Genomic DNA, 24,247 nt, shown 5'->3' with positions numbered 1-24,247 from the left:
TTAAGGTAGACAAAGAAAATATGTTCCCATTAGCTGATGGCATAAGGCCGAGTGATAACACGCATCAGAGATCTCTGAGCCTTGGAGCACCCATCGGCAGATGTTGGACAAGTCCATCCACGTCATAGGCACAGCCATATACCTGGTGAATGTGTGCACGGCATCCTCCATTGATGGAATGGTGCCCTTCGTGCAGAGCCACTTCCAGCATACCCTATGAGTGCAGGTGATGTACTCTGGCCTGCATGCTATCACTTCTTCCATGAGCTCTGGGGAGCAATGGCTAGTCGGGAGCGGCATGAACCACCTGGACTCCTCAGCAGGTGCTTTAGCTGATGCAGAGTTATCATACTAAGATACTGACATATATCGGATCATTATCGGGTCCAGAACGGGGAATAGAAAAGTACCATCTAATTAAATGGCGTTCCTAATTTCTTCACAGTTTCGTGACAGTGCTGCCCCCTTATTAATCACCAGCACTAAAAACATGGGATGTTTCTATAAACCAACTTAAATAATAACTATTAGAAATATCTATAATATTGAGAATATGAGCATAATGTATATTTCATTCCTTCTGCTCAGTATTATGAAATCTTTTCGAACTGCCTTGAATTATTCAAAACTTCTTTCACGGGGATAACATTTGTGTGCCCCTAAAATATGATGTAAAGGATATTACCTTTCACTTCATAAAATTGACCATGGAATTACATGAATAATGACTAAAGTTAAAATATTAAAATTAATAACAATTGCCATAATTGCATTGTGACATTACAAGCAATGTTGACACCCGATTGTGAAATAAGCAACACATTTTAAATGATATATCCCATCACCAATATCCCTCTGATGTTATCTCCTCTTGTCCTACAGACTAATAATGCAGAGTAGGATTTTACCGTTTGTGTCGAGTTTCTAACGTCGGGAGGAAATGCTTGGCGCTGATACTCACGGGTTGGCGGCGGGACTTCCCCCTACCTTCCCCATCAGCAGCCAATTAATAGGCTGCCGGTGAGGGAGTCATCTAATTAATGGGGGAATAGAAAAGTACCGTCTAACTAAGTGGAATTCCTCATTTCTTTATGGTTTCATGACAGTACTGGCCCCTCATTCAACACCACCACCAGCCATCTTAGCCCCAGGACATCACTGCAGGAGTTCCTCAGTATAATGTCCTGGGCTCAACCATCTTTAGCTGCTTCGATAATGACATTCCCTTCAGCACAAAGGGTTAAAGTAGGCATGCATGACGATGGCTGCACCGTGTTCAACACCATGTGGAATCCCTCAGATACTGAAGGGCTCTGTGTATAAATACAACAAGACCTGGACAACATTCAGGCCTGGGCTGATAATTTGCTAGCAACATTAGTGCCACACAACTGCCAGGCAATGACCATCTCCAACAAGGAGAGAGAATATAGCCATCTCCCCTTGACACTCAATGATGTTACCATCACTGACTCCCCCAGCATCAATATCCCGGGGGCTACCATTGACCAGAAACATAATTGGACAAGGCATATAAATTGTATGGCTACAAGAGCAGATGAGAGGCTGGGAATTGTGCAGCGAATAACTTATGTCCTGGCTCGACAAATCCTGCCCAATATTTACAAGACATAAGTCAAAAATGTGATGGAATATTCTCCACATGCATGAACGAATGAAGCTCCAGAAACGCTCAAGAAGTTCGACACCATCCAAACCAAAACAACTCACTGGCTTAGCAACCCATACACCACCCTAAACATGTATTCCCTCCACCACAAGCAGAGTGTCAGCATTGTGCACCTTCTACAAAATGCACTGCAGCAACTTAACAAAACTCCTTCAATAGCATCTTCCTAAACCATGACGCTGCTACCTAGAAAGACAAAGGCAACAGACGGATGGAAACACCACAACCTGCAATTTTGCCTGCAGGTTACACCCCACCCTGACTTGGAGCTATATCCTTTACTGTTAATGGGCCAAAATCCTGGAACTCCCTCCTGAGCAGCATTGTGGCTGTACCTACACCAGATGGACTACAGTGATTCAAGACAACGGCTCACTGCCACCTTCTCAAGGGCAATTATGGATTGGTAATAAATGCCAGCCTTGCCAGCACAAGTCACATTCCACGAAGGATTAAAAAATTATGATGAAGTATTTGATAAAAAAGGGACAATAAGATGTGAGAGTTAGCTAGAGAAAGAAGAACAGTTTCAGAACGCTTTTTTAGGTACCACAAAAGGAAGAGTTTGGGGAAAGTGAATTTGCATACCTTACATGCAGAGAGAGATAATGGGGAATAAGGAAATAGCAGAGACATTAAGTAAATGCTTAATAAATGTCTTCATGGTAGATGACACAAAAACAACAGAAGTGCTGGAGAACGAAGGGTGAAGATTAGAAGATTAAAAACCTAATAAACTAATATTACTGGAGAAAATAATAAGAACATAAGTGGACAGATCCCTTGCATCTTTTGTTAAAATTCGTTTTTTCATCGGATGTGGGCATCGCTGGTTAGGCCAGCATTTATTGCCCATCCCAAATTGCCCTTGAGAGGTGGTGGTGAGCCAACATCTTGAACCTCTGCAGCTCATGTGGTGTATGTGGAAGATGGTTGTGGTTGTTGGAGGTCAATCACCCACGGTGCTATTAGGAAGGGAGTTCCAGGATTTTAATTCAGCAACTGTGAAGGAACAGTGTTATATTTCCAAGTCAGGATGGTGAGTGGTCTGGAGGGAAACTTGCAACTGGTGGTGTTTCTATACACCTGACGCTCTTACCCGTCTAGGTGGTAAAAGTTGTGGGTTTGGCAGATGCTGTCAAAGGGGACTTGTTGAGTTCTGCAGTGCATCTTGTATATAGTAAACACTGCTGCCACTGTGCATCGCTGGTGGAGGGGTTAAATGCTTAAGGTAGTGGATAGGTTGTCAATCAAGCGGGTTGCTTCCTCCTGGATGGTCACGAGCTTCAGGGAGCACATTAATGCAAAAGATAAGGTTGAAGCATTTGCAACAATCTTCAGCCAGAAGTGCCTCGTCGATGATCCACCTTGGTCTCCTCCGGAGGCCCCCAGCATCACAAATAACAGTTTTCAGCCAATTCGATTCACTCCACGTGATGTCAAGAATTGGCTGAAGGCACTGGATACTGCAAAGACTATGGGCTCTGGCAATATTCCGGCAATAGTACTGAAGGCTTGCGCTCCAGAACTTGCTGCACCCCTAGCCAGACTATTCCAGTACAGCTACAACATTGACATCTAACCGGCAATGTGGAAAATTATTCAGGCACGTCCTGCACACAAAAAACAGGACAAATCCAACCTGGCCGATTACCACCTCATCAGTCTACTCTCCATCATCAATAAAGTAATAGAAGGGGTCATCAACAGTGCTATCAAGCGGCACTTGCTTAGCAATAACCTATTCACTGATGCTCACTTTGAGTTCCAGCTGGGTCGCTCAACACCTGACCTCATTATAGCCTCAGCTCAAAAGTGGGCAAAAGCGCTAAATTCAAGAGGTGAGGTGAGGTGAGAATGACTGGCCTTGACAACAAGGCAGTATTTGACAGAATGTGGCACCAGGGAGATCTGGTAAAACTGGAGTCAATGGGAATCGGAGGGAAAACTCTCCGCTGGTTGGAGTCATACCTAGCACAAAGGAAGATGGTTGTGGTTGTTGGAGGTCAACATCTCAGTCACAGAACATCATTGCAGGAGTTCCTCAGGATAGAGTCCTTGGCCTAACCATCTTCAGCTGCTTCATCAATGACATTCCTTCCATCATAAGGTCAGAAGTGGGGATGTTCGCTGATGATTGCACAATGTTCAGCACCATTCGCAACTCCTCAGATATTGAAGCAGTTCATGTCCAAATGCAGCAAGGCCTGGGCAATACCCAGGTTTGGCTGACAAGTGGCCAGTGACATTTGTGCTACACAAGTGCCAGGCAATGACCATCTCCAAAAGGAGAGAATCTAACCATCACTCATTGACATTCAATAGATTACCATCTCTGCATCCCCTACTATCAACACCCTGGAGGTTACCAATGACTAGAAACTGAACTGGACTAGCTATATAAATACTGTGGCTACAAGAGCAAGTCAGAGGCTAGGAATGGTGCAATGAGTAACTCACCTCCTGACTCCCCTAAGGCTGTCCACCATCTACATGGCACAAGTCAGGAGTGTGATGGAGTACTCCCCACTTGCCTGGATGAGTGCAGCTCCCACAGCACTCAAGAAGCATGACACCATCCAGGACAAAGCAGCCCATTTGATTGGCACCCCTTCCACAAACATTCGCTCCCTTAACCTATAGATTCTATAGAGAAAGAAGGTGATAGCAGTCTATACCCTCCACAATTTCTACACAGCCAGGCTCCAAATCAGATGCTACCACCAAATCTAGACTCATGGAATGAGCAGTTATAATATTGCTTCAAAACTTGAATCTTAGAAACATAGAAAATAGAAGCAGGAGTAGGTCAATCGGCGCTTCGAGCCTGCTCTGCCATTCAATATGATCATAGCTGTTCCTCTATCACAACGCCGTACTCCTACTCTCTCCCCATACCTCCTGACGCCTTTAGAATCTAGGAATCTATCTATTTCCTTCTTAAATATATTCAGTGTCTTGGCCTCCACAACCTTCTGTGGTAGAGAATTTCACAGGTTCACCACCCTCTGAGTGAACAAGTTTCTCCTCATCTTAAACAAGGCTTGTCATGAGCAAGTTTGGTTGTCAGGAGGTTCGATGCCAGATGCTGAAACTATAACAGGCATATTTCAAATAAATAGGATGTTTATTCCTCGAATAAGTTTGAGCCCATCAGATGTAAACCTGCTTTTTCAAATCAGAAGAAAACAATCCCCAATAAGACTTTCATTTTCTATAATTATAAACAAGTCACAAGTCTAGACTCTTGACATTTATATTTTTATTACAAGGCTTGTTTTTACAAGTGGACAGCTTTACGTATTCTGTTAAAGTTTTGGTGAAAATTAACTAGAAACTCCGAATTTAAAGAAGTACCGTTGCAATAAGGTTACTCATTTGACAGCAAGGATTTTGCAGGTCTCGGCCAGTACACAAATATTACACACGTTCAGTGTGGGAAGTTATAATTGAAAAACACCGACAAAAGTTTTACTTGTCAGTTCATGGCGAGAGAAATGGTATCATTGTAATTTGTTCCTTTACACTCTGCTTCTGTGCCCCAGGCAAATTGAAGTTATTATCTGTTTTCTTTTGGGAGTTTGTTTGAGCGTTGTGACAGAAATCTATTTATAGCAGTTGGAAGATTGTCAATACATGGGACAATATATAAACACAGCAAGCCTGCCTTTGAAATAGAGTTACCTTGAATGCTAATGATGTATTACATTTTACCGTTCTTCTTGCCGTTATCCCTTCTCGCCTCTGTGCTGATGAAGAATGAACCAACGTGCAAACAGTGGGGGACTGATGATTTGGTTGGCCTGTCTAAGGAAGGTGACATAGCTATTGGCGGAGTGTTCAGTGTGCACACCAATGTTGAACGCCTGGATCTTTCCTTTCAAAGTAAACCTGAGCCGGCAAGATGCAAAAAGTCAGTGAGAGCTTGTATTGTGCGCTACATTACAAATTTTGCAAATGTCTGTTCAGAATGAAGGAGCTCTTTGTGTAATTTTTGAACTACTACACCGTGTTTTTTCAACGTTCTCTCTGTCATTAAACTGTGAAAGGCGCGTGTTATTCGGCGAAATAATGATTGATGCTGGTGCTGTGCGTTTTTAGTTTTGAGATTTATATTGCACATCGCTCGGGAAATTAATGGGCACTATCAAATACAACATGGGCTAATGGTAATTCTCTAGACCAACTGTTATAGAGGTAAAAACAAAAAAACTACTGCGGATGCTGGAAATCCAAAACAAAAACAGAATTACCTGGAAAAACTCAGCAGGTCTGGCAGCATCGGTGGAGAAGAAAAGAGTCGACCTTTCGAGTCCTCACGACCCAGAAGTTCTGTTGAAGGTTCGTGAGGACTCGAAACGTCGACTCTTTTCTTCTCCACCGATGCTGCCAGACCTGATGAGTTTTTCCAGGTAATTCTGTTTTTGTTATAGAGGTTGAACTGAAACATAGCTGGGTTTTCACTCATTTAAAATCAAAGCACTTGCACGGAGTTAAAATCTGAACCTATAGAATGACAGTATATTGGCCTCATTAAAGCACTTCTTGTGAATTGGTGAACATGATTATTTAGGCGATTTAGTTATAACAAATGGCAAATTATCCCCAGACTTGTGAATTTTAGAAATTGTGGGAATGCCTATATTTCATTAAACCCATGAACTGCTTCCAAATGTTTTATTGTTTCGTTAACAGGCCTCCCTCAAGTTGCTCTATTGGAGGCCGCGATGTTACTGCCGCATACTGGGGGAATTTGGTGCTTGTGCTGAGGCCATATTTCACATTGAGAGATAGGCTGCGCTTGATATCGCTCCTTAATTTTCGATTGTAGCAGATGCTTTTTGAAGATTTTGTGACATCGATTAGAATTACTGTCTCAGGAAAAAACAGTGGTTTTCTGGCTGTGTTTGTCAACAGCAATGGTGTCACGTACAGCAGGTCAGAAACTTGACCGCGCCCATAACACGCTGAGACAATTGCATATTTTGTTTGGGAGACACATGACAGTCTTACCTCTCCGGCAATGCAAGAAAATGGTCGAATTGCCGGAGTCGTCCTGTCCGTAAAGAAAACCCAATGAGGACTTTTGAATTTAGGAGAAAAGAGAAAGCGATTCTCCAGTGCCATAGTAATATTTATAGAACAGAAAAATAAACGAGAAGAACCGCAAGAGAGAGCGAGAAAAGGAGAGAGTGCGAGGCAGTAAGAAGGATTGAGAGCTAGAGACGAGAGGCATAGCGAGGTTAGTCAAATCCGCACAGTTATCTTTTCAAAACCGATCACATTTCATTACAGCTGTATATAATGTAAGTCCATCAACTGGAAAAGTTAACTGTTTCTCTCTTCCACTGATGCTGTCTCACTCGCTGACTGTGTCCAACTTTTCCTGATTTTATTTCAGCTTTCCAACACCCGCAGTATTTTGCTTTTGTTTTAGTTCCAGAAGTTGCGTATCCAAAAGATTAGTTAATAATTAGCGAATAATCTGCTATATTTATATTCTAAAGCCTTTGTCTGGCGCGGAGTGGGATGAGGTCGCTGTGGGATGGAGTAGTGGGCGGTCATAAAACATATAACACCACCACCGAGAAATGGGAGCAGTACTTCATTTTATCAAGAGTCCCTGGAGAGAAAGTATACATTTGACATAATAAAGAATGCCTAGCTCCTGGAGCATTTGTGTTGCGAGAGACCTGCCCATTGCAATTGACATTCCGGGAGATAATGAGCCCAGGAGGCTACAGATATATACAAAAAGAATGGTGGAACAGACAAAGTTCAGGGACGAAAGCTCATACTTGGAGTTTCCGGAAACGCGCTATTAGTTGGGATGGGGAAGCAAACTCCAAGAAGAACACGTGAATCATATAATTTTGGCAGTGAATTGCGCCATCACTATTTTACTTATTTCATCGCATTGATGAAGTAAAGCCATGCTTAAAATAAGATTCAACAAGGAAATTCAATTTAAACGTAAGTGGAAAGCAGTTCATCACCAAAAATATATGGGGAAACTTGTACTTGAGCATTGTCTTTTTAAAATGCTTCTGTCTAAGTAACGGTTTCCTTTATTATCCCAGAACCAGTGAAGGTGGGCGGAGGTAATGTTTCACTCCTGATTGTTAGTCTGTTTGTCTGTAAACAATATATCTCAAAAACTAATGGACGGATTTCAACGAAACCTGCTACACAGATTGGGTATGGCCCGAGAAAGAGTTGATTAGTTTTTGACGAAAATGCGGATCCGCATCTGGATCCTCAATTTCTTTTTAGAGGATGGGCTACCTTTCAGAGATATGGTGAATTAACATTTGTTTTAGAATGTTATGGGTTCATCATTTAGAATGTTGTTGATTGTTTTGGAATGTTGTGGATTGTCTCAACTGCTGCAGTGCGGTTTGTCAAAATATGAGCAGAGTTTTCAGAGCAGGTTGTTGGATGTGGATTGGCCTAAAGCCTCCTCAGTGAGATGGAAGCTCTGAATAAAAAGATTTTTTTTCAGCTTGTAGTTACAGAGCATCAATGAGGCAGGGAAAAGCATCAAGGAAGAGCCATGTAATTGTATTAACGTTGAGTTAACACAGCACTGTGAGATATGCTCTCCTGAGTTGCCTCTTCACTTGCTGGCTTTTTGATTGCCTGTGATCTTTAAGAGCAATCTTTAAGATGATTCTGGAGAGTTACTGCTCTATTTCAAAATAAATTAATTATAATATATATGTGAAATTGAAAAAAAAATCTTGATTTATTTTATCCACACCTAAATGTATTTTTCTACAGCTTTTGGTACAGAGTTTTTCGCTTTGTGCTGACAATGATTTTCGCCATTGAAGAAATCAACAAGAACCCAAGGCTGCTCCCTAATGTTACACTGGGTTACCGGATTTATGATACTTGTACAATGCCATCTTTAACTTTGAAATCAACCTTTGACTTTCTAAACAGAGGTGAAGACACGTCTTCCAATTTAGCTTGCAAAAAATCATCTACTGTCTCTGCCATTGTCGGTGACTCTGGGTCCTCACAGTCTGTAGCAATGGCCACCTTAATCGGCCCATTCAGGATTCCTATGGTAAGATATTAATTAATCAATGATCCTAGCTAAAGGTACAGAAACCACGGTTACTGTCAAAGTAATGGACTATTTCCATTTATTGTTGGATTATTAGACTCTAATGGTCATCATTCCATGAACAGTTCATGGATATTATTTCTTGATATAAATACATTTAAGTGCTAACTAATATTGATAATAACTGCAATGAGGTACAGTAATATTGATAGTAAATTAGCTTTGTGTCTAAGTTATGATTAAATGCAATGAAAACAGACAAATATATTTTAATCGCTAACAATAATGATGCAATTTACTATTGCTTTATAATGTTATCAAGAAAAACTGGGGCTAGAAAAGAGAAGGCTAACAGTTGTTCTGATAGAGGCCTTTAAGATTATGAAGTGCTCTGGTAGGGTAGACGTAGCAAAGGTGTTTCCACTCGTGTTTGTATTCAAAACTAGTGATCATAAAATTAAGATCTCACTAATGATTGCAATAAGGAATTCTGGTAAAATGTTCTTTCCTCAAGTAGTGGTGAGTAGATAGTATTCACTACCACATGGAACATTTGAGGTGAATAGCAGAGATGAGTTCCGGAGAAGCTGGATAAGTACATGGGCAAAAAGGAATGTATTACATATTGATAGGGTGAGGTGAAAATAAGGCTGAGGAGTGATCTAATGGAGGTACTTAAAACTATGAAGGGTTTAGATAGCATGAATACATGTTTCCCCTTGAGGGGAAGGGCATAACTAGGCCCCACTGATATAAGACAGTCACCAAAAAATCCAATAGGTAATTCAGAAGAAACTTCTTTAACAAAGAGTGGTGAGAATAGGGAACTTGCTACCAAAGGGAGTGGTTATAGCAAATAGTTTAGACGTATTTATGAGGAATCTAGAGAAACATATGGGGAAGAATGGAATAGAGAAACATATGGGGAAGAATGGAATAGACGGTTGTGAAGCTTGATTTAGATGAGGATAGTTGAGAGAAGGCTCGAGTGAAGTATGAACGCCGACATGGACTGGTTGGGCCGAATAGCCTGTTTCTGTGCGGGGTATGACCTATGTAATCCTATGTAGCCTGGAAGGAGGGTCATATGGAGCACTGAAGCTGCGTAGGTCTGTTAGGCCGAATGGCCCATCTCTGTGCGGTAAATTGTGTACTCCCATGTTAAGAAACTATTTCTTACATTTAAAGATATTTTAAACGATTCGAGTCAGCAATGTTATTCTTTTCATATCTGAATGCATCTTAAAAATAAATTGGGGGGCATGAAGATTACTCTAAATTCACATAAAGCGATAAATGATCAGATATTACTTTCTCTTCGGAGGTAACTTGCTCCATTTCTCAGTATCAGATTCCGGGTGCTCCGTCCACTAGCTCCCCCCACCCACCCCCTTCCCCGCCCCTTGTGTAAGACTCATCAGATTTGCAGGGGCTTTATTTTTCCCTTTAATTCCCTCTAGCCTATAGGCGTCAGTTTAGCGTGATCTGGTTCTCGTTCATTGTCGGCTCACACGAGGAATCTTACTAATTAAAGTCGCTAAGAACTCAATAGAAAACTCATTACCTTAAATGTAAGTGGTTGTGTTCCTTGTATTAGTTAAATTGACACTGCCAAAATTGCATTATCAGATGTAATTAAGAATGTATAAAATATTGAAGATTCTTGAATCACAGTATCATTCGGCACAGAAGGAGGTTGTTCATTCCCTATTGCATGTGCAAGGCTTATTGGAGGAGCTAATCCATTAACCCAGCTCCCCTACACGTTCCCTTCAATGTTCCCATTCGTGTATCTATCAACTTAATTCTCCGACTCTGGGGAAATAATGTCCCAGCTATCTGCATTATCCACATAACTGAAGCCCCAAATCCCTGACATCATTCTAGTAAATCCCCTTTGAACTTTCTCCAAACGCTGGACATCTAAAGCGGAAAAAGCTGGGCGCACTCAGCGATGCCTTTCAGTGGAGAAGAGGGAATCATTTCAGTTTTAACCCTGCATGAGGGATTTCTCTAACTCCAGCGCTTCTCACAGCTGTAGCCGGATCTGAATGCTTCCAGGATTTTTTGGAAGTAGACGGAGAATGGATGCTGGGCACTCGATATTGCAGAAAGCGGGAATGATCATAGTCGATATAGGAACATTTCACATGCTTCCATTTTAATTCTCCACAGGTCAGCTACTTTTCCACCTGTGCTTGCCTGAGTAACAGGAGGAAATATCCATCATTTTTCAGAACGATACCGAGCGACTATTTCCAGGCAAGAGCGTTAGCTCATCTCGTAAAGCGCTTTGGCTGGACATGGATCGGGACGATTAAAAACAGTGACGATTATGGTAACTTTGGGATGCAAGCTTTCACCGAAGCTGTCCAACAATTAGGTGTTTGCATTGCTTTCTCCGAGTCTATTCACAGAACATACCACAGGGACAAGTTACTTAGAATTGTAGATGCTATAAAGAAATCTTCCACCAAAGTCGTCGTGGCCTTCGTCGCGCCTGAGGAAATGAAGATTTTATTCAGTGAGATTATACGACAGAACGTGACGGGTGTACAATGGATAGGAAGCGAGGCTTGGGTATCCACGCAGTTCCTACCTCAGGCAGAAAGCAGGCGTTTTGCCTCTGGCACAATCGGAGTTGCAATTCGCCAGGTAGATATACCAGGACTGAGAGAATTTCTCATGGGCGTCAATCCTTCTCTGTATCCAGGCAATCCCTTAGTGAGGGAGTTCTGGGAATCAACCTTCAGCTGTACACTGATGAGCACAGAGAACACAACAGATAAAAAGCCATCTCCCCTGTTGAAAGAATGCACCGGAAGAGAGATTTTGCAGACAGCGCACAATGAATTTATTGATGTTTCGCAGTACAGGGTTACTTACAATGTATATAAAGCTACGTACGCAATAGCCCACGCTCTTCATAACATGCTGTCGTGTCAAAATGGCAAAGGACCATTTCCCCAGGAAGATTGTGCAAATATCTCAAGTTTTCAACCGTGGCAGGTAAGCGGTCAATATTTTAAACAGTTGGGTAATTTAAAATAGGAATATTTATAAACTGGTTTCTATTCTTATCGGAATTAAAGGCGATATGAAATGTTTCAAGTTTCTTCTAAACAAAGTGTTGTTAACTTCTCCATTCTCGATCCCATTTTAAAGCTTCTACATTACATGAAAACGGTCAATTTCACTACCAAGATCGGTGAAAATATCCACTTTGATGAAAATGGAGATCCAGTGGCCACATATGATATCGTAAACTGGCAGCCGACTGCGGCTGGCGGCGTGGATATTGTCGGTGTCGGGGTCTATGACGGATCAGCTCCTCTAGGCCAAGAATTTGTGATAAAGGAAGAAGCAATTGTATGGAGTGGAGGTCAAATTACGGTAGGGACACTAAAGACACACCAATGCTCCTAGTGGCGTAGGTAAGATCGAAGATAGCAACCGCGTACCTTTCTGAATTTAATAGTCTTGAAATTCTGCGCATGCTTGAGCATGTATTCGCTGCTCCCAATGCGGTCTCCTCTACACTGGAGAGACCAAACACAGACTGGGTGACCGCTTTGTGGAACACCTTAGGTCTGTCCGCAAGCATTACTCAGACCTCCCTGTCACTTGCCATTTCAACACTCCACCCTGCTCTCATACCCACATGTCCATCCTTGGCCTGCTGCAATGTTCCAGTGAAGCTCAACGCAAACTGGAGGAACAGCACCTCATCTTCCGACTAGGCACTTTACAGCCTTCCGGACTGAATATTGAGTTCAAGAATTTTAGATCATGAACTCTCTCCTCCATCCCCACCCGCTTTCCGATCCCCTTTTTTTCAATAATTTATATAGATTTTTCTTTTCCCACCTATTTCCATTACTTTTAAATATATTTCCATCCATTTTTTTCTCTCTGCCTTTTAGCCTATTTCGATCCCTTCCCCCCACCCCACCCCCATTAGGGCTATCTGTACCCTTATTATCACATTCCTTAGATAATATCAACTTCTCACCTTCAACACCTCTTTGTCCTTTTGTCTATGACATCTTTTGGTTATCTCCACCTATCACTGGCCCTCTACCCAGCTCTACCTGTCCCACCCCCCCTTAAACCAGCTTATATTTCACCCCTTTTCTATTTTTCCTTAGTTGTGTTGAAGAGTCATACGGACTCGAAATGTTAACTGTTCTTCTCCGCAGATGCTGTCAGACCCGCTGAGTTTTTCCAGGTATTTTTGTTTTTGCTTTGGATTTCCAGTATCCGCAGTTTCTTGCTTTTATCTTGAATATGCATGTTTGCTTAGACTATTTTAGCAGACTATTGTTGTTTAGAGAGTGAAATTTGCATCAAATCTGAAGGAAGCTATAAAAGGATAATGTTTCAGCGAATGCATCAAGGTGGGGCTGTCGGTCATATTGTTAAATTTCCTCATCAATAACTTTATTACATTATTCGAGTGAAATCCTGGCCTCAGGTGTCCAGGTTATTGTCCACCTCTGTTTCTAAATTTAAGGTTTGTGATTTATATTGTTGATTCTGGATTCCCCCCCAGAACGATATCAATGGTGATTCCTCTTTGAACTGATAGCACTTTTCTGTTGTTAGTCAGTCAAATGGTCAGCAAGAATGGCATCTACTGTGCTGGTTGGAAACAAATAGGAGCTCGGAGATGGCACAACAGTCAAGAACCTCCTAATCAACATCTATTTGGAAAGTTGAATGAGTCGGGAAAGCTAAAAGTGTGGTTCAGCCTCCCAAACAACCTTTGTGCGAAGAAATCACCAGGAGGGTTTCCTAGAAATGGGGCCAGGACAAACTGAGTTGTTTTCACAGAATCACAGAATCACACGCTGCAGAAGAGGCCCTTCGGCCCATCGAGTCTGCACCGACACATGAGAAACACCTGACCGACCTACCTAAACCCATTTTCCAGCACTTGGCCCATAGCCTTGAATGTAATGACGTGCCAAGTGCTCATCCAGGTACTTTTTAAAGGATGTGAGGCAACCCACCTCCACCACCCTCCCAGGCAGCGCATTCCAGACCTTCACCACCCTCTGGGTAAAAAGGTTTTTCCTCACATCCCCCCTAAACCTCCTGCCCCTCACCTTGAACTTGTTTCTCCTCGTGACTGACCCCTCAACTAAGGGGAACAGCTGTTCCCTATCCACCCTGTCTATGCCCCTCATAATCTTGTGCACCTCGATCAGGTCACCCCTCAGTCTTCTCTGCTCCAACAAAAACGACACAAGTCTATCCAACCACTCTTCATAACTTAAATGTTTCATCCCAGGCAACATCCTGGTGAATCTCCTCTGCACCCCCTCCAGTGCAATCACATCCTTCCTATTATGTGGCGACCAGAACTGCACATAGTACTCCAGCTGTGGCCTCATCAAGGTTCTATACAACTCCACCATGACCTCCCTACTTTTGTAATCTATGCCTCGATTGATAAAGGCAAGTGTCCCATATGCCTTTTTCACCACCCCACTAACATGCCCCTCCACCTTCAGAGATTTACGGACACATATGCCAAGGTGCCTTTGTTCCTCAGAACTTCCTAGTGCCATGCCGTTCATTGAATACTTCCTTGTCAAATTACTCCTTCCAAAGTGCATCACCTCACACTTTTTAGGGTTAAATTCCATCTGCCAGTTATCTGCCTATTTGACCATCCTGTCTATATCTTCTTGTAGCCCAAGACACTTAACCTCACTGTTAACCACTCGGTCAATCTTTTGTGTCATCTGCAAACTTACCTCCCACATAGTCACCTATGTCATTTATATAAATGACGAATAATATGGGGACCCAGCACAGATCCCTGTGGTACGCCACTGGACACTGGCTTCCAGTCACTAAAGCAGCCTTCTGTCATCAATCTCTATCTCCTACAGCTAAGCCAATTTTGAATCCACCTTATCAAATTACCCTGTATCCCATGTGCATTTGCCTTCTTTATAAGTCTCCCATGTGGGACCTTGTCAAAGGCTTTGCTGAAATCCATATAAACTGCATCAGCTGCACTACCCTCATCTACACACCTGGTCACCTCCTCAAAAAATTCAATCGAATTTGTTAGGCATGACCTCCCTCTGACAAAGCCATGCTGACTATCCCTGATCAAACCTTGCCTCTCCAAGTGGAGATAGATTCTCTCCTTCAAAATTTTCTCCAATAGTTTTCATACCACTGATGTAAGACTCACTGGCCTGTAGTTCCCTGGCTTATCTCTCCAGGCCTTCTTAAACTGCGAAACCACATTAGCTGTTCTACAGTCCTCTGGCACCTCCCCCGTGGCTAGAGAGGAATTAAAAATTTGGGTCAGAGCCCCTACGATCTTCTCCCTTGCCTCCCTCAGCAGTCTGGGACACAAATCATCTGGACCTGAAGATTTGCCTACTTTTAAGCCTGTCAACACCTCGAATACCTTGTCACTCCCTATAACAATTTGCTCAAGAACCTTGCAGCCTCTCTCCCCGAGTTCCATACCTTCATCCTCATTCTCTTGCGTGAAGACGGATGTGAAGTATTAATTCAACACTCTAGCGATGTCCTCTGGCTCCACCCATGGATTGCCCCCTTGGTCCCTAATGGGACCTACTCTTTCTTTCAAAGAGGATGCATTCCTCCTTCAGTTTGTATTTTCTTGACCCCATAAATAATCACACTGGCTCTCAGAGGGAGCTTTCCACCGAGTTCCTCTATGCACTGTTTTATGTCTTCTTTATGCTGAGTGTTCCACTTCTTTTTTCAAAAGTCCTAACCCCCTGGTCAAAACGTACATAAAATGGGATAATCATCTGCTTAATTTCGTAAAATTTAGAAGACGAGCAGGGAGGTTGAAGAATGCACATAACTATCGAAGTACAGGAAGAAAAGATCACAAATTGCTTAAATGCTTGGCGCATTGAAAGTAAAGATAGGAAAGTAACGCTGACTCTATATTAGGCAATCGGCAACCAATTGCAAATTTATATGCAGTTTAGCTAATACCATTCTGCGAAGGATTCTGGGATATGGCAACACACTTGAATTACACAATCAATGAAAGTGCATTGTCAGGAAGGAACACTTCACTTACCGATGCCCTTGATCAGTTAATAAATATAATTTTGTGTACACGAGATGCTGATAGAATTGGAAGAGAGACTTCAAAACTCGATCAGCAGAGCCAACATCGGTCAGAATGTGCACCAAAATTGCAACCATTGGGCTGACAAAACTCATTGGAAAATATAGGCAAAGTCATTAATAATTGTAACTGCAGATCGACGATCATGGTCAGACATTATTGTGATTACCAAGTGTCATCTACAATGCACAGATTGCTCCAGGTATAAAGATGCTGGCAGATAAATACGCATGTTACACCTTGTGAAAAAAATCTCAATCGCACAAGTTTTCCTCTTTCATTTTGTTGTTTTTCAATTTATTGCGATGCTTGGCAATCATATCGCTATCGACTTGGAACATTATTATTTTTTAAATTTTCTTTAATCTATAAATAAACCACAAATGTCAGGAGCCCTCAATGAGTGTTATGGCAAAATATTCACTTTGTTTTCTTCCTTACAATCTTCTCGAATGATATTCAACAACTTTCAGTCAGTTTTTTGATAAGACTGGGATGTTAGCAAGTGGTAGTAGATGTGTGCCAGGCTTGTCAGCGAGTATTGTGGAACTTGCCCCTTGCGCATTGACGCAACTGAACCAGCTGTTATCTCGTTCCAAAGTCCACAGACAGATAGTTTCTCCAGTGGCTGTGAACTGACATTCCACATCTCCAGTCGTGTATCTTTGCTATCCTCTGAAGTTCTAAGATCAAGAAAGTTAAATTGACAATTCCATTTATGTCATGAAAAAGTAAAGATCTTTCAGGCATATGTTCACATTTCCACTGTGATTGCTTCACGAATGGGCAACCTTATTCCTCGTGACGTTGGTGATATTTGCTGTTGAAAATCCAGGTAAGAGGAACAATATAGTCGCAGCAGCCGATATAATTTGTATTCACCAGCACAGTTTTAATTGCAGAACGTCGGTGCAAGAGTAGGCCATTCGGTCCATCTTGCCTGCTGTGCCATTCAGTGGGGCCATGACTGATCCATGTCTGTTAACACCCTTGGCTAGGATAACCGTATCGACCTCAGTGTTAAAAGTACTAACTGAGCTAGCACCTATTGCGTTCTGTGAGACAGAGGTTCATACTGATACCACCCTTTCCGTGAGTAAGTGGTTCCTACCTTCTCCCCTGAATGGTCTGACTCTGATTTTACGTTTATGCCTCCCAATTTTTCTCTCGATCTCGGGATGCGGGCGTCGCTGGAACAGTCGGCATTTATGGTCCAACTCTAATTGCCCTTAGTTAGTGGCTTGCTAGCAATTTTAGAGGGCAGTTCAGAATCAACCACACTGATGTGCGTCTGGAGACACATAGCGGCCAAACCGGGCGAGGATGGCAGTGTTCCGTCCCTGGAGGGCATAAGTGAACCGCATAAACCCGGTCATTATATGATCAATATTCTGATACTGGATTTTCTTATAAGTTTAGTAATTAGATATAATCTCCTCAGCTGCCGAGGTGGGAATTGAATTAATGTCTTATACTAGTTTACGAGCAGAAAAGTTTCCCTAACAATTCCTTTAAAGCACCCCAAAACTACAATCAAACTCGCCTTAACCTTCTATATTTCAGGGAATTCAATCTCAGTTCATGCAGTCTCTCCTCATAATTTAATCACGCAGCTTTGGTAACCTTCTGCTGGGTCTGGGCTGCACCCTTTCTAAGTCCAATATCCCCTTTCTAAAGTGCAGTGTCAGGACCGAACACGTCATTCCAGATGTGGTCTAACAATGGCTTTTATACTTATTGAAAACCGTCCTCCCCTTTCTATTCCAATTACCTAGTCATAAAGTTTAAAATTCCATGAGGTTATTTTCGATTATTTAATTTCCCTGTCCTTGACTTTAATTCTTCAAAAGTTTCAATTAGGCTTATTACAGATGACCTACCCTCTACAAATGCACAATGGGGGTCTCTAAGCAGCTCAAATTTCTCCAAGTGTCCTGTTTCTCTGTTATTAATTATAGGCTCCAATAACTTCTCCGCAACAGATGTTAAACTAACAAGTTTATAATTTTCTGATTTCTCGTTGACACCGGTGATATTTTCTGTTGAAAATCCAGGTAAAGGGAACAACATAGTCGCAGCAGCCGATGTAGTTTGTATTGACCGGCACAGTATTAATTGCAGAATATCCATGCCAGAGTAGGCCGTTCAGCCCATCAGGCCTGCTGTGCCACTCAGTGGGATCATGACTGATCCATATCCTTAAATAATGGGGTGAACTTTGAAACATCACAGAATGAATAAAGAAGGACTTCCTCTGCTTTATCATAAGGTTCCAAGAGCGGTTTGCTCCGAAACCTGCCCCCATGGGACCAGGAAAGCAACAAGGAAAGGACAACCCCTTTGCTGCTTTGACTGCATAAGATGCGCTGATGGTGAAATTAGCAACATCACAGGTACGAACCAACAAGATTGAGTCGGATGTGCTCGCTTTGTGCTTGTTGAGAACTGATTTCCTCTGATTTCGAAAAGAAAGAAAACGCGTGAAGGAGCATTTTAAAAAAAGCTTCGAAGTTTTCATTGAAAAGCAAACACTAAACAAATCTTGCTCAATTTGTTGTGTTACTAACAAAGTAGGAGCAGGGATAATTACTGCTGAACTTTTTAATCACTGCATTATTTAGTATAAACACAGAACTGTGGATTTTTACCACTTTCTCTTTCCTGTGTATTTTGTGTCCTTTTAGATTCTCCAGATTGCATTAAATGCCCATGGGAATACCGGTCTAACTGGCAACGAGACGAATGCATATTGAAGGAAATTGAGTTTCTTTCTTTTGGCCATCTGATGGGGATTATTTTGTTGACACTGGCATTGCTCGGAGCTTCCCTAACGATCGGTGTATTTGCTTTGTTTTATGTTCACAGAGACACTCCTATTGTTAAAGCTAACAACTCGGAGTTAAGTTTTCTGCTTCTTTTTGCATTAATTCTGTGTTTTCTGTGCTCAATTACATTCATTGGAGAACCTTCCATCTGGTCTTGTATATTGCGTCACACAACATTTGGTATCATTTTTGTTCTTTGTATTTCTTGCGTTTTAAGTAAGACAGTTGTTGTGGTGATGGCATTTAATGCACTCCTTCCGAAGAATAACATGATGAGGTGGTTTGGACCTGTTCAACAGCGTCTATCTGTTTGTGTACTTACATTGGTGCAATGTTTAATATGCACGCTTTGGCTAAGATTATCACCTCCTTACCCTCTAAAGAACGGCGAATATTTTAAGGAAATAATTGTTTTTGAATGTGATGTAGGCTCGCCAATAGCCTTTTACTGTGTCCTCGGTTATATAGGATTCCTGTCTTGTGTGTGTTTTGTGGTTGCTTTTCTAGCTCGACAACTTCCAAACAATTTCAATGAAGCTAAACACATCACCTTTAGCATGATTATCTTCTGTGCTGTATGGATAACTTTCATTCCAGCGTATATCAGCTCCCCTGGTAAATACACCGTGGCTGTGGAAGTGTTTGCGATTTTGGCATCCAGTTTTGGACTCCTTTTCTGTGTTTTTGCCCCCAAATGTCATATTATCCTGCTGAGAAAAGAAAGGAATACAAAGAAGCATATGATGGATAAAATGGCTTCCAATGATCTTTAATTATTCCCCCAGAGCTTTGTGATGCAATCGCGGTGAAGCGAATCTCTTCACTTGAAGTAACTGCTGTTATCGTCATTTTACTGCTACGAATCTCAACATTAGAATAAACTACACAGTGCTTGTAAAATGTGGAAATTTTGCTCTGAACAAATGTAACGTTGTGGCTGCATGTATTAAACTCAGTTATCACTTTTTAAATATACGTCGCTCGTTCTTTCAAAGTCGGAATGGCTTGGGATAGCGTCAGTGGAAGAAGTGTGGAAACCTGGATAGAGGAGGGATGGGTGACAATCGCAGATGGAGGCAGAATAGGCAAAGCATTGCTTCTTCTATGCTATACTCACGAGGCCTTGATGGAAAAATAGATTTACTTTTTTAGAAATGAATGTAATGTACTGAAAAAAACAATTCTGCCTCTTTTAAGAATTTTGTTTCGCTTCCATTTAATTTCTATCCAGGAAGGCAGAACATTGGTTTGCATAGCATTGAAAACCAGGACATGTCTTTAAATCATCAACGCTTTTTTTTGTAGATCAGTATTAATTTTTTGCATTCTCAGAGAGACTTAAGATTTCTTCTTTGTTAGCTCAAATTTCGAATTGTTCAGCATTATTCTGGAGTGATCAGAGTGAGGTAGCATTCGGTTATCAGCAGTGGCTGAGTGAGTAGCACTGTCAGTTCAGTCAGAAGGTTGCGAATGAATAACCGCTTTAAGAGCCGAACGCAACAAAGAAGGTTGATGTCGCAGCGCAGTACCGAGGAAACGCTTCCCTATTTGTAAGTAAGTCTGGGTACTAGGTTTTAGTGTAACCCAACCACTTTCAGGTTAATTTAAGTTATATTCATTATAATAAGCTAACAAGGTTAAACGCCATTTTGTGCTAACACTGAGTAAGAAGCCATTTTGATGCTTTTAACCTTTTACAACAAACTAAACCAAAACAGTATTACGAAACAGCCACTGACTAGCAACAGATGATTAACCAAATAGTGTACCTCAATGGAGTTACAACTGAAGAACAAGTAATTAATAATCAGTAGTTAATTATAAGTCACTTTATGCTACTTCTGAATTTCTCCATTAGCTTTACATGCGAGAGAATTGACGTGCTGTAAAAACTGGGAAAGAAATGGGATAAGCCTTGGAATCCCTCCCTATCAGGAACACACACTGTCCTTGATTGCTGAGTTTGTCTTAATGAATGGAACTCCTCTAAAGACATCAAGATAAGAGACATAGCTTAAAGGAAGGCATTGGCTTAAGTTTAAAACAATGCGTGTAATTAGCTAGAACCAATGGAGTTAACTCCTATCACCTTACTGACAAATTATAGACTAATTAGCCATTTCCAACAGTTTGGCTAAAGTGGGCTTACAACATCTTTTCAGTATAAAGAAAGGGGCTGCGGGAACCACCTTTGTGTACATCAAGTGGTTTTTTTAAAATTCATTCATGGGATGTGGGCGTCACTGGCTTGGGCCGCATTTATTGCCCATCCCTAATTGTCCTTGTTCGGAGGGCATTTAAGAGTCAACCACATTGCTGTGGACCTGGAGTCATGATAAGGCCGGACCAGGTAAGGATGGCAGATTTTCTTCCCTAATGGACATTAGTGAACGAGATGAGTTTTTATGGCAATCGGCAATGGTTTCATGGTTGTCATTAGGCTTTTAATTCCAGATTTTTATTGGATTACAAATTCCACCATCTTCCATGGCGGGATTGGAACCCGGTTCCCCAGAGTATTAACCCTGGGTTTCCAGGTTACCGGTCTATTCCACCAGTTTAGATTTGGGGACAGTTGCGTATCCTATCAGCATGAAGGTCATTTCTAATAAACTTCAGGGCAGATGAGTAGTTAGTACTGGGACTGGTTCAGTGATTCCCTGCCAGTAGAAATCCCAGGAAGGTGTACTGCTTTTCGGAAGCAGTGACTTTCTCTATCGGCATGAGGAGTTCAAGTTTGTTGTACACTTCTCTTGGATTGATCACCCACTTGAAAGCGTGGAATTGGTAGAGTTTGATTGATAGGTATACGTTAGCTATATTTTGCCTCTGTTCGTTAGTTGATAAGTATCTAAAACTTGCTTATAATTGATAAGCTTCAATACTATTTACTGATGTAGAGTCTTTGCCTGATGGTTATATCTCTGTCGAATTCAAACAGTTTAAAAGGGCAATTTGGGTTCCAGTATTAGGCAGTGCACAGCTAAATTGGAACAGTCTAAAATAACAAACACCGCATTTTTAAAACTTCCAATATATTGGAGGTGCCATGTTTTGAATGCGACATTAAACCAAGATTCTTTCTGCCCCCTCAGTTACACTTAGAATATGCCACGGTAGTATTTCAAATATAAGCAATGGAGTTCTCCCGGTGTCCCGAGCAAGATAAGATCCTTGATCAATGTCGCTAAATGTCTGTCCATTATCACATTTTGGTTTCTAAAACTTGTTCTGCAATTTGCCTGCCAGGTATCCTAGATTAGAACATGAGCTGCACTTCATTGGTTGTAAAATCTGCAGGACATCCTGAGATAGTGAAAGGTGCAGCATAAGTGCAAAATCTATATATTTTCGGTGCATTATTGGATTTACCATTTACCAGAGTGACACACTTAGATAGATCATGTGGCATTTGAGGGACTGGCATTGTATATTTTGCATGTCACTGCTTGTTGGAGGATCTTTCCTTGAATATCTGGTAAATTTTAACTTATCCTTGCTACTTATTGGTTGTTAGTTTCTTCCAAATCTTGGGCTGCAATTTCCTTGTGTTACAAGAATTAGATATTTCTGAAAATCAGGTATACGTATTATATAAACCCCTAGGGAAACAGTGATCATAATATCAGGAGCTTTAAAATAGCTCTGAGGTGGACAAGGACAGTAAACCATAAACATATTGGGGGAGGGTTAACCTTAATAAATTGAAAATTGCTTGGCCCCCGATGGATCGGAATCAAACATGGATCATCAATGTAGGAATGGAGCAACTGACGGTCTGCAGGATGAATTTGACTGGGTATCGAACATATACATTCCATAAGTGTGTGTGCGTATGGGACGGGGGTAGGGGCGATGGAGAAGAAGGAGGACGTCGACATTTCGAACTCACTGGCTGGCAAAAGACAGAGAGATTCAACAAGAGGCAGAAAAATGAGATATAATAACATGTAAGTTTCATAACACAACCGAGAGTTAAGTACAGAGGATTCTAAAATGGAATGAGGGCAAAGGGAGAGAGTATGAGAATAAACGAGTGGCTAACACAGAAGAGAACAGAAGCGTCCTTTCAAAATATATAAATAGCAAAAGGCTAGTCAAAGGAAGAGTGCAATAGGCACAAAGAATGAGATCTTCTTGTGGAAGTAGAAGGCATGGCTGACGTACAAATGAATACTTTGCATCTGTCTTCAATGGAGAAGGCGATTGTGCCAATTTGGTTTAAAAGGAGGTTTGTTATGATGCTGGAAAAAAATAGATAAAGAGGAGGTTCTTAAATGTGTGGCATTGTGATAAATCCGAGGCTCCTGAAGGAAGTAAGGGTTGAAATAGTGAAGGTTGTGAATACAATTTTCCAATTGTATCTGGCAGTGCTAGATATCTGAAGATTGTTAATGTTACATCCTTGGTTAAAGCAGGGATGGGGTTAAACCCGAAAACCACAGGCAAAGCAATGTGACATTGTTGGTGCAGACACTTTGAGGGAAAAGAATCGACAACAAAATTAATTGCGATTTGGAGAATTATAAGATGGACAACGAAGATCAGCACTGGTTTGATAATATCAAATCGTGTTTGAGTTATTGGGTTGATTTCTCTGATGAGGTAACGTAGGATAATTTTAAAGGTCGTGTAGCTGAAGTTGTTAAAATGGACATTGAAAATGCGTTCGACAAAGTACCACAAATTAGCAATATTAAATCTCAAGCGATTATACAGACAGTGGCACCGTGGATACGAATTTGAGTGAGAGACAGGCAGCAGAGAGTAGTGGTGAATGTTTTTTTTCGGATTGATGAACAGATTTCTAAAAGCTTCAAGCCGCAGTGCAAAGACCCAGAAAAGGTCTTAGCAAATGTCGCTGACTGCAATAACCAGGCCAACTTGCAAAGAAGGGTGCAGTAACCTGGAAGCTGCAGTGTTGTGGTGAGGACTGAACTACTTGAAAACAAATTATTGGATGTGACCGAAAACAATCAGTTGTTAATGACATCAACGGCAATTGACTTTAACGGGAAACTCTTTCGAGTTATCAACAGTCACAGATTGCAACTCTTTTGAGTACAACCACAAGTTCTTGGTTTCCGGGAGTGGGACATGAACCCACAACCCTCTGATTCAAAGGCGAGGGTGCTATGAACTGAGCCACAGCTGACACCTCACCTCACAAAAATTAACACGCAGGGCACTCACAGAGCTAAACACGTGTATGGCCTGGCGCAAGTGTTCAGCAAAATAATGACTTCCTCCCTGCGAAAATACACCCAAGTCAGATTCCCCTTTGTAACATAGAAACATTGCAGATCTTGTGGGCCAATAGGTAACACGCCTGCCTCTGAGCCGGAAGTTACGAGTTTAAGTCCCACTCAGGGCTTGTTGGCCACGTTCATGGCGCGGTTCACAGGTTGATAATCTGCCTATTCATCCTTCCAACATTTCTCCATTATTCCCCAAAGGGGAATTGGGCTGTCTGGAAAAAAAAAATCATCACTATGGTACGACAATCCACAACTGCCTGCTTG

At 41.6% G+C, this 24,247-nt stretch overlaps 1 pseudogene; it reads left to right on the top strand.

Moving 5' to 3' along the window:
• LOC144694103 (vomeronasal type-2 receptor 1-like) overlaps positions 1-19,498 on the top strand; it is a 34,047-nt pseudogene extending 14,549 nt beyond the window's left edge.
• Positions 19,499-24,247: the final 4,749 nt, after the last annotated feature.

This window comes from Cetorhinus maximus, chromosome 19, assembly GCF_964194155.1.
Source record: "Cetorhinus maximus chromosome 19, sCetMax3.hap1.1, whole genome shotgun sequence".
Classification (NCBI taxonomy): Eukaryota; Metazoa; Chordata; class Chondrichthyes; order Lamniformes; family Cetorhinidae; genus Cetorhinus; species Cetorhinus maximus.
Note: the sequence above shows the minus strand (reverse complement) of the source record. Positions and strands in the feature narration are given on the sequence as shown.